At 45.1% G+C, this 14,015-nt stretch overlaps 1 long non-coding RNA gene across 7 annotated transcripts in view; it reads left to right on the forward strand.

Annotated features, from left to right (window-relative positions):
• Window positions 1–14,015, forward strand: part of LOC123846115 (uncharacterized) — a 47,582-nt gene that overhangs the window by 30,802 nt on the left and 2,765 nt on the right. For 5 of the 7 annotated variants that reach the window (XR_010406099.1, XR_010406102.1, XR_010406104.1 and 2 more), the window contains 2 exons: window positions 7,333–7,501; window positions 10,118–11,990. This is a non-coding gene — a long non-coding RNA (uncharacterized LOC123846115). The remainder of the gene's footprint in view (window positions 1–7,332; window positions 7,502–10,117; window positions 11,991–14,015) is intronic. The other 2 variants (XR_010406103.1, XR_010406101.1) reach the window with 2 other exon arrangements.

Below are 14,015 nucleotides of genomic sequence, written 5' to 3' on the forward strand. Positions count from 1 at the left end.
GTTCATCAGAGATGTTGGCCTGTAGTTGTCTATTTTTTGTGGAGTCTTTATCTGGTTTTGGTATCTGGGTGATTCTGGCCTCGTAGAACGAATTTGGAAGTTTTCCTTCCTTTTCTCTTTTTCTGGAAAAGTATGAGAAGAATAAGTATTAACTCTTCTTTAAATGTTTGGTACAATTTTGGGGCGCCTGGGTAGCTCAGTCAATGAAGCGTCTGCCTTCAGCTCAGGTCATGATCCCAGGGGTTGTGGGATAGAGCCCCATGTCCAGCTCCCTGCTCTGTGGGGAGCCTGTTTCTCCCTCTCTCCTCTGCTTGTTCTCTCTCTCTCTCAAATAAATAAAATTTAAAACAAATGTTTGGTAGAATTTGTGAAACCATCTGGGCCTGGACTTTTGTTTGTTGAAAGATCTTTTTACTGATTCAATTTCTTTGCTGGTTATTGGTCTGTTCAAGTTTTTTATTCCTTCTTGTTTAAGTTTGGTAGTTTATACGTTTGGCAGCATTTATCCATTTCTTCCAGGTTGTCCAATTTGTTGGCATAGAGTTTTCCATACTATTCTCTTAAAACTGTTCATATTTCTGTGGTGTTGGTTGTTGTTTTTCCTCTCTCATTTGTGATTTTATTTGTGTCCTTTCTCTTTGTTAAGTCTGGCTAGAGGTTTATCAATTTTATTGATTTTTTCAAAGAACCGGCTCCTGGTTTCACTGATCTTATCTATTTTTTATTTATTTATTTTTTAGTTTCCATACCACTGATTTCTGCTCTAATCTTTGTTATTTCCTTCCTTCTGCTGGTTTTAGGCTTTGTCTGTTCTCTTTCTAGCTCCTTCAGGTGTAAGGTTAGGTTGTTAGGATTTTTCTTGCTTCATGAGGTAGCCCTGCATTCCTTCCCTGTTAGAATCACTTTTGCTGCATCCCAGTGGTTTTGGATGGTTGCGTTTTAATCTTCATGTGTTTCCATGTATTTTTAAATTTCTTCTTTGATTCCCTGGCTGACCCATTCATTCTTCTCTAGCACGTTGTTTCCCCTCCATGTATTTTTGGCCTTTCTGGATTTTTTTCTTGTGATTTACTTCAAGTTTTGTAACATTATGGTCAGAAAAGGTGCATGGTATGACTTCAATCTTTTTTAATTTGTTGAGGCCTGTTTTGTGTCCTAATATGTGATCTGTTCTGGAGAATATCACATGCATGCTTGAAAACAAAATGTGTATTCTACTGTTTTGGGATGGAATGTTCTGAATATATCTGTTAAGTCCATCCAATCCAGTGTGTCATTTAAAGCCATTGTTTCCTTGTTTATTTTGTTTGGATGATCTATCCCTTGATGTAAGTGGGGTGTTAATATCCCCTACTATTACTGTATTATTTATCAATTAGTTCCTTTATGTTTACTAATTGTTTTATATATTTGGGTACACCTATGTTGGGTGCATAAATATCTACAGTTGTTAGATCTTCTTGTTGGATTGTCCCCTTTAGGATGCTATAGTGTCCGTCTTCATCTCTTGTTATAGTCTTTGTTTTAAAGTCTAGTTTGTCCGACATAAGTATGGCTACTCCGGCTTGCTTTTGACGTCCATTTACATGGTAAATATTTTTCCATCCCCCTCACTTTCAATCTGCAGGTGTCTTGAGGTCTAAAATGAGTCTCTTGTAGGCAGCATATAGGTGGGTCTTGTTTTTCTTAATCCATTCTGTCACCCTATATCTTTTGATTGGAGCGTTTGGTCCATTTACATTCAGAGTGATTATTGATATGTGTTTAGTGCCATTTTTTACTTGTTTTGTCATTGTTTCTGGAGATTTTCTCTGAGTCTTTATTGTCTTTTGTCATATTTGGTCTTTCCTTCCCACTCAAAGAGTCCCCTTTAATATTTCTTGCAGGGCTGGTTTAGTGGTCACGAACTCCTTTAGTCTTTGTTTGTCTGGGAAACTCTTTCTCTCTCCTATTCTGAATGACAGCCTTACTGGTCAGAGTATTCTTGGCTGCAGATTTTTTCCAGTCAGCACTTTGAACATACCATGCCACTCCCTTCTTGATTGCCAAGTTTCAGTTGATAAATTTGTAGCAAGCCGTATGGGTCTTCCCTCGTTAAGTCAAGGACTTCTCTTGTTTTGCTCCTTTTTTATCAGCACATTTTGCAAATTTAATTATAGTAGGTCTTGGTGTTGGTCTGCTTTTGTTGATTTTGATGAGAATTCTCTGTGCCTTGTGGATCTAGATGTCTGTTTCCATCCCCAGATTAGTTTTCACCATTATTTTCTCAAATGAATTTTCTGCCCCATTTTCCCTCTCTTCTCCTTCTGGAACTCCGATAATACACTATTACATTTGATGGAGTCACTGAGTTCCCTAAGTCTATTGTCTTATTCCATCATTCTTCTTTCTCTCGTTTGTTCAGTGTCTTTGTTTTCCATTCTCTCTTCTGTATCACTAATTCACTCCCCTGCTTCTTCCAGTCTGCTCTTCATTGCATCAGGGCTGTTTCCAATCTCAGTTATTGCACTCTTCATTTCTGACTGTTTTTTTTTTTTTTTAACTCTTTTCTCTCTGTGGTGAGGGCCCCCATGAGGTCTTACAGTGAATCTTGTCTTAAGCCCAGCGAGTATCCTTATCATTGTTGCTTTCAATTCCCCATCAGGCATGTTACTTAGATGTGTTTCAGTTAGATCTCTGGCCGTGGCCTTATCTTGGTCTTTTCATCTGGGATGAAAAAGGCAGAGGCTTAACCGACTGAGCCACCCAGGCACCCTCTACATTTTGTTATAATAAAGACACGTCACTGTTCTTGAATGCTGAAGACAGAGGTGGCTCTATAGTCAGAACACTAGCAGATGAGCTGATACACGGGCCCACACATGTAGCTCAAGCCCAAGGGTTGGTGGTGGACCTTTAGAGCTCAGAGCCCAGAATACATCCCATGTTCACTGTGAGCATCATCCAAAATAAGTATGTTAGTACCATTCTGGTGGCCTAATCTCATGAGAGTCCATGAGAGAAACGTGGTACCATGCAGTAAGTGCTGTCTGTTTGCAATACTAGAACCAGACCTGGGGACCTGCCCAGATGGCACTGGCCCCAGCTAGTCTCAGGCACTGGACAGAGACAGTTTAGAGGCAGCCAGCCACACGGGGCCTGGCGTCCCCACTCGCGGTGTCTTAAGGGCCAGACCAAAGGAAGTGGTCCCTCTCGGGTAGCACAGGCTGTAGTTGGGCTTGGTACTCATCTGGTCTGACAGCTTTGGTCCTGGAATTCTCTGTGCTCCTGGCCTCTCAGATCTCCGTCTCCCCAGCAGCTTTATGATGCCTCCAAATAAATAATGTCTTTTATCCAGTTGTTTAGTTGATCTTAGCAGGAAAATTGGTCTGCTAAAAGCTTCTCTGTCATCACCGAAAGCAGAACTTTCTCCAGTTAGATTTTTGTTTCTCATCCAACATGTAACACAAACCAGGTTGAGCACAGGCATCCTTTTTTGTTTGTTTTGGTTTTTTTAAGATTTTATTTATTTAAGAGAGAGTGAGAAAGAACACGCCTGAGCAGGGAGGAAGGGCAAAGGGAAAGGGAGAAGCAGGCTCCCCGCCGAGCAGGGAGCCCGATGCGGGGCTCGATCCCAGGACCCTGGGACCATGACCTGAGCTGAAGGCAGACGCTTAATGACTGAGCCACCCAGGTGCCCTGCAGGCATTTCTTGAACAGGGAAAATGTTCCCACATATCTTCCTCATCACCCAGGGATGGCCATTTAGATGTAGTCATCACGTGTCATTACAAACTCAGGACATTTGAGGATGAGGAAAAAAGATAGCTTTCAAGACCTAAGTATAAAAGGTTCTATGTAGGACACGATAATGATGAATACCAGATTACCTGGGCGAGCCTTCCTTGCCCAGGGACCAGGTGGCTGCCATTCTGTGATATTACATCTCCACACAGAGGTCTCTGAGCAGGGCCACTGTGCTGCCACTCTTGCCAGCTGAAGTTCTCAGCCTTCTCAGATGTCACTGATCTTGTGGTGGCTCCATCTGAAGTGGTCATCTATTAGAGAAGGTCATCAAGAAGGTGTGACCACCAGGTGACCTGTGAGCTGGAGCCCAGCAATGAGAGGCCCCTCACCCCCTCTCCTGTCCTTGGAATGCCCGCCATTCCCACGGTGGGAGCCGTTTTCCAGGATGCAGCCTCAAGAGAGGGATGTGTTGTTGACACTACTTGGATGGTATACGTGACTAAACCCTGTTAAGGCCTCTATAGAAAGTTTTAAGAGTCTGGCAGGCAGACACAGAGATCTACTCATCTCACGGCCACCCACGACAAGCCTCGGAAGTTCCCTTGCTTATTAGAGCTGCCATTTGCCAATCTGGAATGGGTTGCCTCTTTCTTTGGTCTCCCCTTGCTCTCCATGTATGGGGGCCAGTTTGTGAAGCAACAACTGGTGAGCCGTCCCAAAGTCCGAACAAATGCACCAGCTTGCAACCCTCTCGGGAGCTCTCAGGGTATAATCTGAAACTGGCCTCTGGTACTCCGAGGGCAGGGAGAGAACAGAGAGTCAGGCCACACCAGCTTAGTATGTAGCCGGTTTAATAAGCAAAGGAAACTTACGTACAGGATTTGTCTTGGGGAGAAGCAAGATGAGTAGATCCCGGCACCTGTCCAGCAAATCTTAAAACATTTACGTAGAGGGTTTGACTGGGTTCATTCAAGTATACTTGCAGGTGTTCTCAACCCCACATCACTATCTCAAGGCTCTGTCCTTAGAGCAGCCTCTGGGAGCGGGAAAGGCAAGCGGAACCCACGCTTCAAGGACAGGGCTGGGGAGTAAGGAGCCTCTGATCGACCGGCTCACATGTTAACTGTCAGACACTTCCTCTTGATGACTTTCTCCAGCAAAATGGGCCTTGGGGAGGAAGCATCCACAGGAGAAATCCTGAGTTGGCCATCAACCTCTCGGGGGGGGGTGGGGGGGGTCCAGATGTTAGATGCTTGTGCACTGCCATGTGAGTGTGGAGATGCCCCATAACACTGGCCGGTTTGATGTGCTTGCCTGAGGAACCACGCAGAGTGTACTGCAGCGGAGAAGGAAAACAAATGGCAGGCGCCTGGGTGGCTCAGTTGGTTAAGCGACTGCCTTCGGCTCAGGTCATGATCCCGGAGTCCCGGGATCGAGTCCCGCATCGGGCTCCCTGCTCGGCAGGGAGTCTGCTTCTCCCTCTGACCCTCCCCCCTCTCATGCTCTCTCTCATTCTCTGTCTCAAATAAATAAATAAAATCTTTAAAAAAAAAAAAAAAGAAAAGAAAACAAATGGCAGCCGCAGTGGGCTGGGCACTGCTTGAAACGGTTCATCTGCCCAACTAGAGGCTGAAGCGCGAATTAGAAAGTTGGGAGAAGCGCGGAAATTAGAGAAGAACATGCAGTTGTCTACTACTTTGCTAGCTTCGGGGCTGGCACACCAGGTGGGGGAACAGGATAATAAGTTGGAGACCTTAGCATGCTGTTTTGCGAAGCTATGAGGGTGCAAGCTGCTGCAGATTAAGGTCTGAGTGTTTTTTTAAAAAAACATTTCATTCACTTACTTGAGAGAGAGAGAGAGAGAGCACAGAGGGAGAGGGAGAAGCAGACCCCTGCTGAGCAGGGAGCCCAACATGGAGCTCGATCCCAGGACCCTGGGATCATGACCTGAGCCGAAGGCAGACGCCTAACCGACTGAGCCACCCAGGCGCCCCAAGGGTCTGAGCATTAGTGGCAAAATCTGATAAGGATGCTGAGAGGTGGAATCCCTGGGAAAGTGAGGAAAGTGAAGAGGAGAGGAGGGTGTTGTGGTAATTGATAGTGGAATAGACGAAGTGCCCCCATGCCATATGACCCCTGATACAAAGGAAAATTTTAAGTAGTAATTGTCCTAGACTTCTGATAATAGAGAAATATGCCCCAAAACTCCTAGGAGAAAACTTGGATTCTTTCTGTCCCTTGAAATTGTAAATCTTACTGTGTCTTTGAAAAGGAAACACCCCAGGAAATAACGAAAACACTGTCCATGATTGCCTGAGACTGAGGAGAGAAAAAGGGAAAGAGGCTTTTTAAAATACTACTATAGAACTATAGCTCCCTTGCCCAAAATCTAGCTCACAGCTTCCGTAAGATTACTTGTCAAAGGCAAATACAAGTCTTCAAATCTTCTCCACAAATGTTAGTGAAAGGCTTTAGCCATGTAAGCTGGTAACCTTAACTTGTTCCATCTTGCAGAGATAAAATTTGGATTCAACTGTTGGCTATAAACTAGTGAGTTTTGCGTTGTACCTGATTCGTGACTAAAGTTTTGGAATGAAAGCTATGGAGGCTCTGTGCCTCTATGTTTATGTTTGTCTGTGGATATTAGGCTATGAATAGAGGATTTCCTACGTCTGGAGGATATTGCTAAAATCCGTTTGTAAAAGAGCTTGATTTAATTGGCTTAAATAAGTTTTAATATTAATAGTGGACTTATGTAAAACTATAACTTAATTTTGTTTCATCTGCTAGAAGGACAAAGTTTTCTTGTACTATTGGTCTGTTCTTCAGGAAGTTGTGAGAAGTTTTTCTTTACCTTTTAAGTAACTTGCCTAGAAAACAAAGATTCTGTGTTTTATCAAAGTAATTTCTGTGCGCAGCGTTGTCTTTAGCATATCTGTGATTACTTAAGAAAACAGTCCTCTCTATTGAAAGAGCTAAGTTTTTTTATAACTATGTAACTTTCTATATTTGCCTTTGAAGTCTTTGTCACTGATTAAATGGATAACTAAGTATTGTTTCACAGTGATCTATGATTCTGTTTAATGAAGTGTTTTAAATTCCTTTGATATTTTAGACAAATGTCATAAAAACAAATTCTGAAGTCTTGTTTTTTTAGAGATTTTATTTATTTTAGAGAGTTGGGAGGGGGGAGAGGGAGATTCTTTTTTTTTTTTTTCCATCAATGGATAGATCGGAGAGGGAGATTATCTTGAGCAGACTCTGCCTGCTGAGCACAGAGCCTGATGTGGGGCTCAATCCCACGACCCCAAGATCACGACCTGAGCTGAAACCAAGAGTTGGATGCTTAACCGACTGAGCCACCCAGGCGCCCCAAATTCCAAAGTCTTTTTGACCTCAAACTAACTTCGGGATTTTCTAGATGTTCCCTGGAACATCTCAAAAGATGTGTTCTCTCTCCTTATAAAAGAAAGATATTAAACTAATTAGGCTTATTTGATATGTTAAATTACATGGGAAGCATTGTCAGATAAGAAGTGATGCTAAACTTTCATTAGGTTATATTCATATAAATATATTTATTTAAGATTTTTATTTATTTGTCAGCACATGCAGGGGGAGCGGCAGGCAGAGGGAGAGGCAGACTCCCCGCTGAGCAGGGAGCCCGATGCGGGGCTCAATCCCGGGACCCCGGGATCATGACCTGAGCCGAAGGCAGATGCCCAACCGACTGAGCCACCCAGGTGTCCCAAATATATGTTATATTTATATAAATGTAAGTGTCCCAGAAATTGTATGAAATTTCTAAAACTCTGATATTTCCTGGTATAATGTTATCAATCATAAGTCTAGTTATTTTTTTTTAAGATTTTATTTATTTATTTGCCAGAGAGAGCGAGCAAGCACAAGTAGGGGGAGCAGCAGGGGCAGAGGGAGAAGCAGGCTCCCCGCTGAGCAGGGAGCCCGATGCAGGGCTCGATCCCAGGACCCTGGGATCATGACCCGAGCCGAAGGCAGATGCTTAACCAACTGAGCCACCCAGGCACCCCTCTAGTTGTTATTTTTTTAAGGATGTCACAGAAATAACCAGATTTCCTCCAGATCTTCTCACCACTTTCCACAGACTCCTCCTCTCCCAGCAGGGCCTTAAGAGGCCTATCACTCCCTTCCTTGTCTCCTGAGCCATAGCAGCACTTTCCTTGGTATGTCTTTTGCTTAATATGCCCCTTTTTATATAAATAAAAGATACATTAGAGTTGTTCTCTCCGAAAAAAAGAAAGAAAAAAAATTTCCTTGTTCATTGCATTATCATGAACTCTCATCAGATCTTTATGACTATTTTTAAGTCTTTGGTCATTTATAGATGGTTATCCTTTTACTGTAATGCTTTGGCAAAAGTGTTCCTACAAAAGTGCATCATCTTCAAGGGGATTCGTGGAAGAGGCTCTGACAGGTTCGGGTTTCTGAGAACAATGATGAATGTGCCTTCATGTGGGAGGGGCAACAGTGGATCTTCCAAATGCTTCCCCAGGGCTACCTGCACAGCCCCACAGTGCATCATGGGATGGGAGCCCGAGAACTGTCCCCGTTCTCTTTCCCCACATTGGTAAGATGGGCCCATTGCACTGATGTAATGTTAACGTGAAGATTTGCTTCTGCTGCGGGACACCCTGAAGGCTTTGCTGGAGCATCTGTGAGGGAGAGGATGGGCAGTGAACCCACAGAAAATTCAAAGCCCAGGCATCACTGTAGTTTGGGGAAGTTGTTTGGGTAAGATGTGCATTGTCTCAGAAGCTGTGACTGATCAAGTACCTACCCAACCGCTAAGAACGTGAAAGAAATGCAGGCCTTTGTAGGAATTTGGCGGTTTAGGAGGACTTTTATTCTCCACGTGGCACGGTGCCTTCATCCTTTATACTGCCTCGTAAAGAAAGGGCACGCGTGGGCTTGGGGATCAGAACAGCAGGCCCCCTTTGAGAAGGCAAAAAATATTAATGAAGCAGATGAAAACTCTGGGCATCTCCCAAGCCTGTAAGGCTGCCATTTGAGCTAGATGTGACTCCAGAAGGTATGGGTTGGGCACTATGGCAGAGACAACAGGAGGAGAGACTACCCCTAGGAATTGGGGTCCCAGCCCTGGAAGGGGGCAGAAGCCCAGGATACCCCATAGAGAGACAGCTTCTAACGGTACACAGCGCTCCTTCAGGTCGAGCCCCTCATGAAGGAAGAATACATCATGGCAAGAACTTCCCTCCTTACCAAAGGGCGGGTTGAGAGTACGTTCCATCTACCCACCTCTGCCATGGTTCAAACCCCCCACTTTGAAGAAGTTCCAGGCCTATTGGCAACAGAAGCGCACCCTGTCTGCCAGCCCATTGTCTCTAGAAGTACGGGGGCTACAGATCCTTTGGAGTATGTAGATCCTCCAAATGCCCCTGCCTCTATTCCTGTGGCCACTTGCAGCCCGTGGAGTGGGAGCGGGGGCAATTCCTGTTGATGCCTAGAAACAGGAACAAGCCACGGGAGCCATAAAGCTGAACTCAGAGCGGTTTGGCTGGTGATCACTCCTGAGCCCCAGCTGCTAACCCTTTGCACTGACAGTTGGCCGGTTCTAAAGGGATTGACCCCGTGGCTTGGACAGTGGGAAGCTGAGTGGTGGGTGATCATGAGTAAGCCCTCTTGGGGTCAGGATAGGTGGAAAAGCATTTGGGTGCACGTTCGAGAACCTGAGGCAGTCTTCCCTGTCTTCTACATCCTAGGTCGTGAGGCATGGACACCCCCTGGCAGGCAGCTGCTGCCCCAGCGTGGGTACAGGCCCTAGCAACAGATCCTTCAGTAGATAAAACAGATTAGGGGCAAAGGAAGACTGGCCCCCATAGCACCTGTGTGGGTGGTATATTGCCCTTGAGATGCAGTGACTTGGTTAATGCAGTGACAGCACGTCCTGTGTGTTCTAAACCGTGCCCACGACAGCTGCTGATGGAGTCGGAACATCCACGGGAGTTCCCAGCTGGTGAGAGATCGGCAAACTGATGATACTGGCCCCCGCCTCCCTCTTGAGTCAGGGTTCTATATATGCCTCGGTTTGTATGGCCACTGCATCTGGCCTGACCCAAGCTTGCCCCAGTCACTGTGCAAACCAGGCTGCCACCATTAGGGGATTAGAGAAACTGCGTACCATGTACGATACCCTCACTGACCAGACAGTGATTGGGGGTCACAGTTCAAAGGTCATGATGCGCAAGACTGGGCAAAAGAACATGGCGTTGAACAAAGCGGCAGGGTTGGTAGAAAGGAAGGATGGAATATTAAAGCAGCAGATTAAATTACTAACAGGTAAACCCACCTCGGCCCGGTGTTGTAGCCTTTTTTTTTTTTTTTTTTTTTAAAGATTTATTTGTCAGAGAGTGAGAGAGAAAGAGAGAGCACAAGCAGGGAGAGTGGCAGGCAGAGGAGCCCGGTGTGGAACCTGATCCCAGGACCCCAGGATCATGACCTGAGCCAGAGGCAGATGCCCAACTGACCGAGCCACCCAGGCGTCCCTGTTGCAGCCTTTAATACATTTGAATGATCAACCAGGGGCCACTGCTGAGACACCCAACACTATGAAGGTGTGGAAGTCACAGGAGATGGCCCTTGCCCTGACAGTCACCATGGATCAACATGCTGTGCTGCTGAGAACACACCTGGGGAAGACATCATCTGCTGGAATTTGCAATGGGGCATTTCACCAGGATGGGCGAGGGACCTCACACCCCCTGGTAAGGGGGAGCTACTCTCTCCTCCACTGGGATGCCATCGTCCTGCTGCAAGCTGGACTTGTTGACATGCACTCTGCCTGGAATGGAACATGCCCCATTGAAAGAGGGGAGGGGGAGGTCCTGTCCCTAGTCCATCTAGGGTTCTGACAGTACTGCCCCCACCAGCCAAATACATGGCATGCACAACCTGCTCAGGTTCCTAAGGCTTCCAGTCTCCCTTTCCTTGAGGCCAGCTGGGCACATTTTCTTTTCCACTGGTATGATCATCTGGCCGCCATCTTTGTCCCCTCCGTTGGCCTGGAGGGTGTTATCGCACACATTGAAACCTCACTAATTCACCCAACAAAGTGATAGCCAACAGACCCTTCCTTGTATTGAACACTGAAATGTCTCTGATGAGCAAAATTGTCCTCCAAAATAGGATGGCCTTGGACATTATAACTGCCTTGCAAGGAGGCACCTGTCCATTATCCAAACAGAATGTTGTGTGTTCGCACCTGATGAGTCTGCTAATGTATCGTCTTTATTAAATCGCACGAGGCCCCAAGTGAACGTCTTGAGTGACCCAATCCCCAGCCCATAGGAATTAATAAATCGGTGGTTTGGGTCCTGGGGTTCTTGGTGGAAAAAACTGTTGCTCACGTGGGGAATTATCTTCTGAATCTGTGTTCTCTCTCGCACGTGCTATCGATACCTCTTGCTGGCTGATCAGGGCCCACTGCAGAAGAGGCGCACGTGTGAGCTTGTAAGAAGCAATCACAAGGGCTGGGGAGTTGGAGGAGGTCAGCGAGAGGGCGGGACTTCCAGTTCATCCGTGAGCTGGACCCAGGCAATGAGAGGCTCCGCACGCCCTCTCCTGTCCTTGCAATGTGTACTCTGTCCACCCTTCTCACAGTGGGAGCCATTTTCCGGGATGCAGACTTCAGAGAGTAAGGTGTTGTTGAGACCGTCTGGCTGGGGTATGTGACTGAACCTACTTAAGGCCTCTCTATACTTTTAAGATGCTGGCCAGCAGGTGTGAAGATCTACTCATCTTGTAGCCACCCAAGACAAGCCTCATAAGTAAGTTCCCTTATTAAGCTTGCCACGTACCAATCTGGAACAGTCTGCCTCTTTCTTTGATCTCTCCTTGCCTTCCATGTACAGGGGCCGGCTGGCAAACCAGAATCATTCCTGGGTGATGAAAAGACATATAGGAGCTCCTTGCCTGTAGAGTGCTGAAAATGTTCAGGAAAGATTCCTTATCCCTTTTGGACCCTGGAGATAGTCTCTCACCTCCCAAGGGAAGTGGCCAGACTTTGCAAGATATAATTTGGGCAGCTTTGTTATGTAGTCCATAAAGCTACCCTTTTCTCAGTCTTCAGAGACCCGCCCCCCCCCAAGCCCAAGCAGGTGCCTTAAATCCTGAATCATGTCCTCTTACAGTTGATCAAGTTACCAAACCAGACCTGATCTTCACGTTTGAGAGAGTCTTGGATGGCAGAAAAATCTAACGTTGCATAGGTGAGTGAGAACTAGGAAGATTGGGGATGGTGGATGGAAGGTTTTATCTGGTGAGAGACTTGACATGTGATCGACATATTTTTGGTCTTCCTTAAAGGAGAAGCGATAGGCCTCTGGTGATTATAGGACATGGGCGTGAGCTCCTCAGTTTAAATGACCTTTCCACATTCCCGTGCGTGCGCCCCCCCCAATATTCTTTGCTTAGGTTTGAGAAAGAACCATGCCTGCCTGCCTTTTCCTCAAGATCTCATCCCTGCCTCTTTCAGCTGGAACAAGCCCTTCTGAGTCATTCTCCCTTTCCCTGGCCTTTTCATTTTCCAACCCTCCAGTTGTCATCAATTCCCTTTTCTTATGCATTCAGACATTTATAGATCCGTCCTTAACTTTGTGACCTTTGTTTCTTCTGCTTTCTTTTCTCCTCCTTGTGAGAAGCTTTAAGCTGTTTTCTGTGTCTCCCAGTCAGATTCCACCCCACCCACATGTAAACTCCTCCTTTCAGGGATCTCCATTCCCTGGCCCTATCCATTATTTGTTCTTCTCTGCAACCCCCCCCCCCCAAATTGAAGCTATGGTGTTTGTCTTCTAGTTGTTGTCAGAAAGAAAAACAATTTGTGTTCTAGCTTATATTTAGCAGCCTTGCAAAATTCACTTAAGTCTAACAATTCATTTACAGATGCTTTTGGATTTTTCTGTGTAATGTCATCTGTAAAAATTGGGCGCTTTATTCCTTTCCAGTCATTCTTTTCTCTCTCACTGTGTATCACTAAGTCCTCCAGTACAGCAGGCATCCTAGTTCTCCTTCCTAGTCTCAGGAGGAAAGTTTTTACTGTCACCATTTTTCCTTTTTTAATACACCCTTTATCAGACTAAGGAAGTTCTCTCCTCTTCCTAGTTTGCTAAGAATTTATATTATGAATGGGTGTTGAATTGTATGAGATCCCCTTCTCGTTAATTACATTGGCTAAATTGTCGATTTTATTGACATAAGGTTTTTTTCATAATTCCTCAATTTGTTTAATATATAAAATCTTTAGTGAAGTCCATTATATCACTCCTAATTTGAAAATTTGTGTTTTCCCTTTTTCTTGATCAGTCTGGGGTTTCTCACATTTATTAACCGTTTCAAAGAACTCCCTTTGATTTTTCTCTTATTGCCTGTCCTCTAGAGGACAGGAAAACAAATGTGATGGAGGAAACTCCTAAGTGTTAAGCACAGATAATAAGCTAGGAGCTTGAGATGTATCAAAATTCATAAGGCGTGAAGTATAAATAATGAGTAAGCAAAGTGCTTTGTAGGCACCAGCAGAATTCGTAAGATGTGTTAAATATAGTTAGCAGGTAAGTTAGTAGGTGATGGGATATGCTCAAGATAAATAGAATAAATGGAATATATGATGGAACAAACAAGAGTGGTACTTGGAGATAGAAAGGAATGCAAAGACTAGGTCATAAGGTATCCTACCACCCAAACCAACAGCTACATTTTACTTAAATTCACCACCAGTTGGTAACACTTGGGATGGTTCCATTGATAAAACCCAGGACCACGCAGGAAGCTAACTGGTGAGCTACAGTGGAGGCAAGCAAGGGGATGTCCTTGGCCCTGGGCATCCTCAGTCTGATTGGCCCCTTGTTTAAACTTCAACTCTGGTCCTCATCATCAGGGAGGCTGATGCAAGAGACACAAAGTGAGAACAGAGATAAGGGCGTATGAACATTACATAACAAAGGAGTCAGGAAATGTGGTCCTTCACCCTCTTTCCCCTTATTCTAAATGTTAACTTACCCATCTCTTTCCGTTTGCTTCTTGGTGGGTTTTTAAATATATGGATCTTGTGTTTTTTAAGTGACAATAAGCCACATGACTGGAGCATTTTTATTTTGGTCTGTGAGCCTTCCTATTCTGAGACCTCCGGGATGGCTTGCCTGGTAGCATACTGGAGTCCATCATTCAATCAAGGGAATTTCTCATAGTAACCATTCCCAAAGGAGGTGAGAAGGGATCCTAATTCACAGTTTGGAGAT

The sequence above is a fragment of the Mirounga angustirostris genome, unplaced genomic scaffold (genome assembly GCF_029215605.1).
Source record: "Mirounga angustirostris isolate CCGP_5_RB_7025 unplaced genomic scaffold, mMirAng1.0.hap1 SCAF_11, whole genome shotgun sequence".
NCBI classification, from domain to species: domain Eukaryota; kingdom Metazoa; phylum Chordata; class Mammalia; order Carnivora; family Phocidae; genus Mirounga; species Mirounga angustirostris.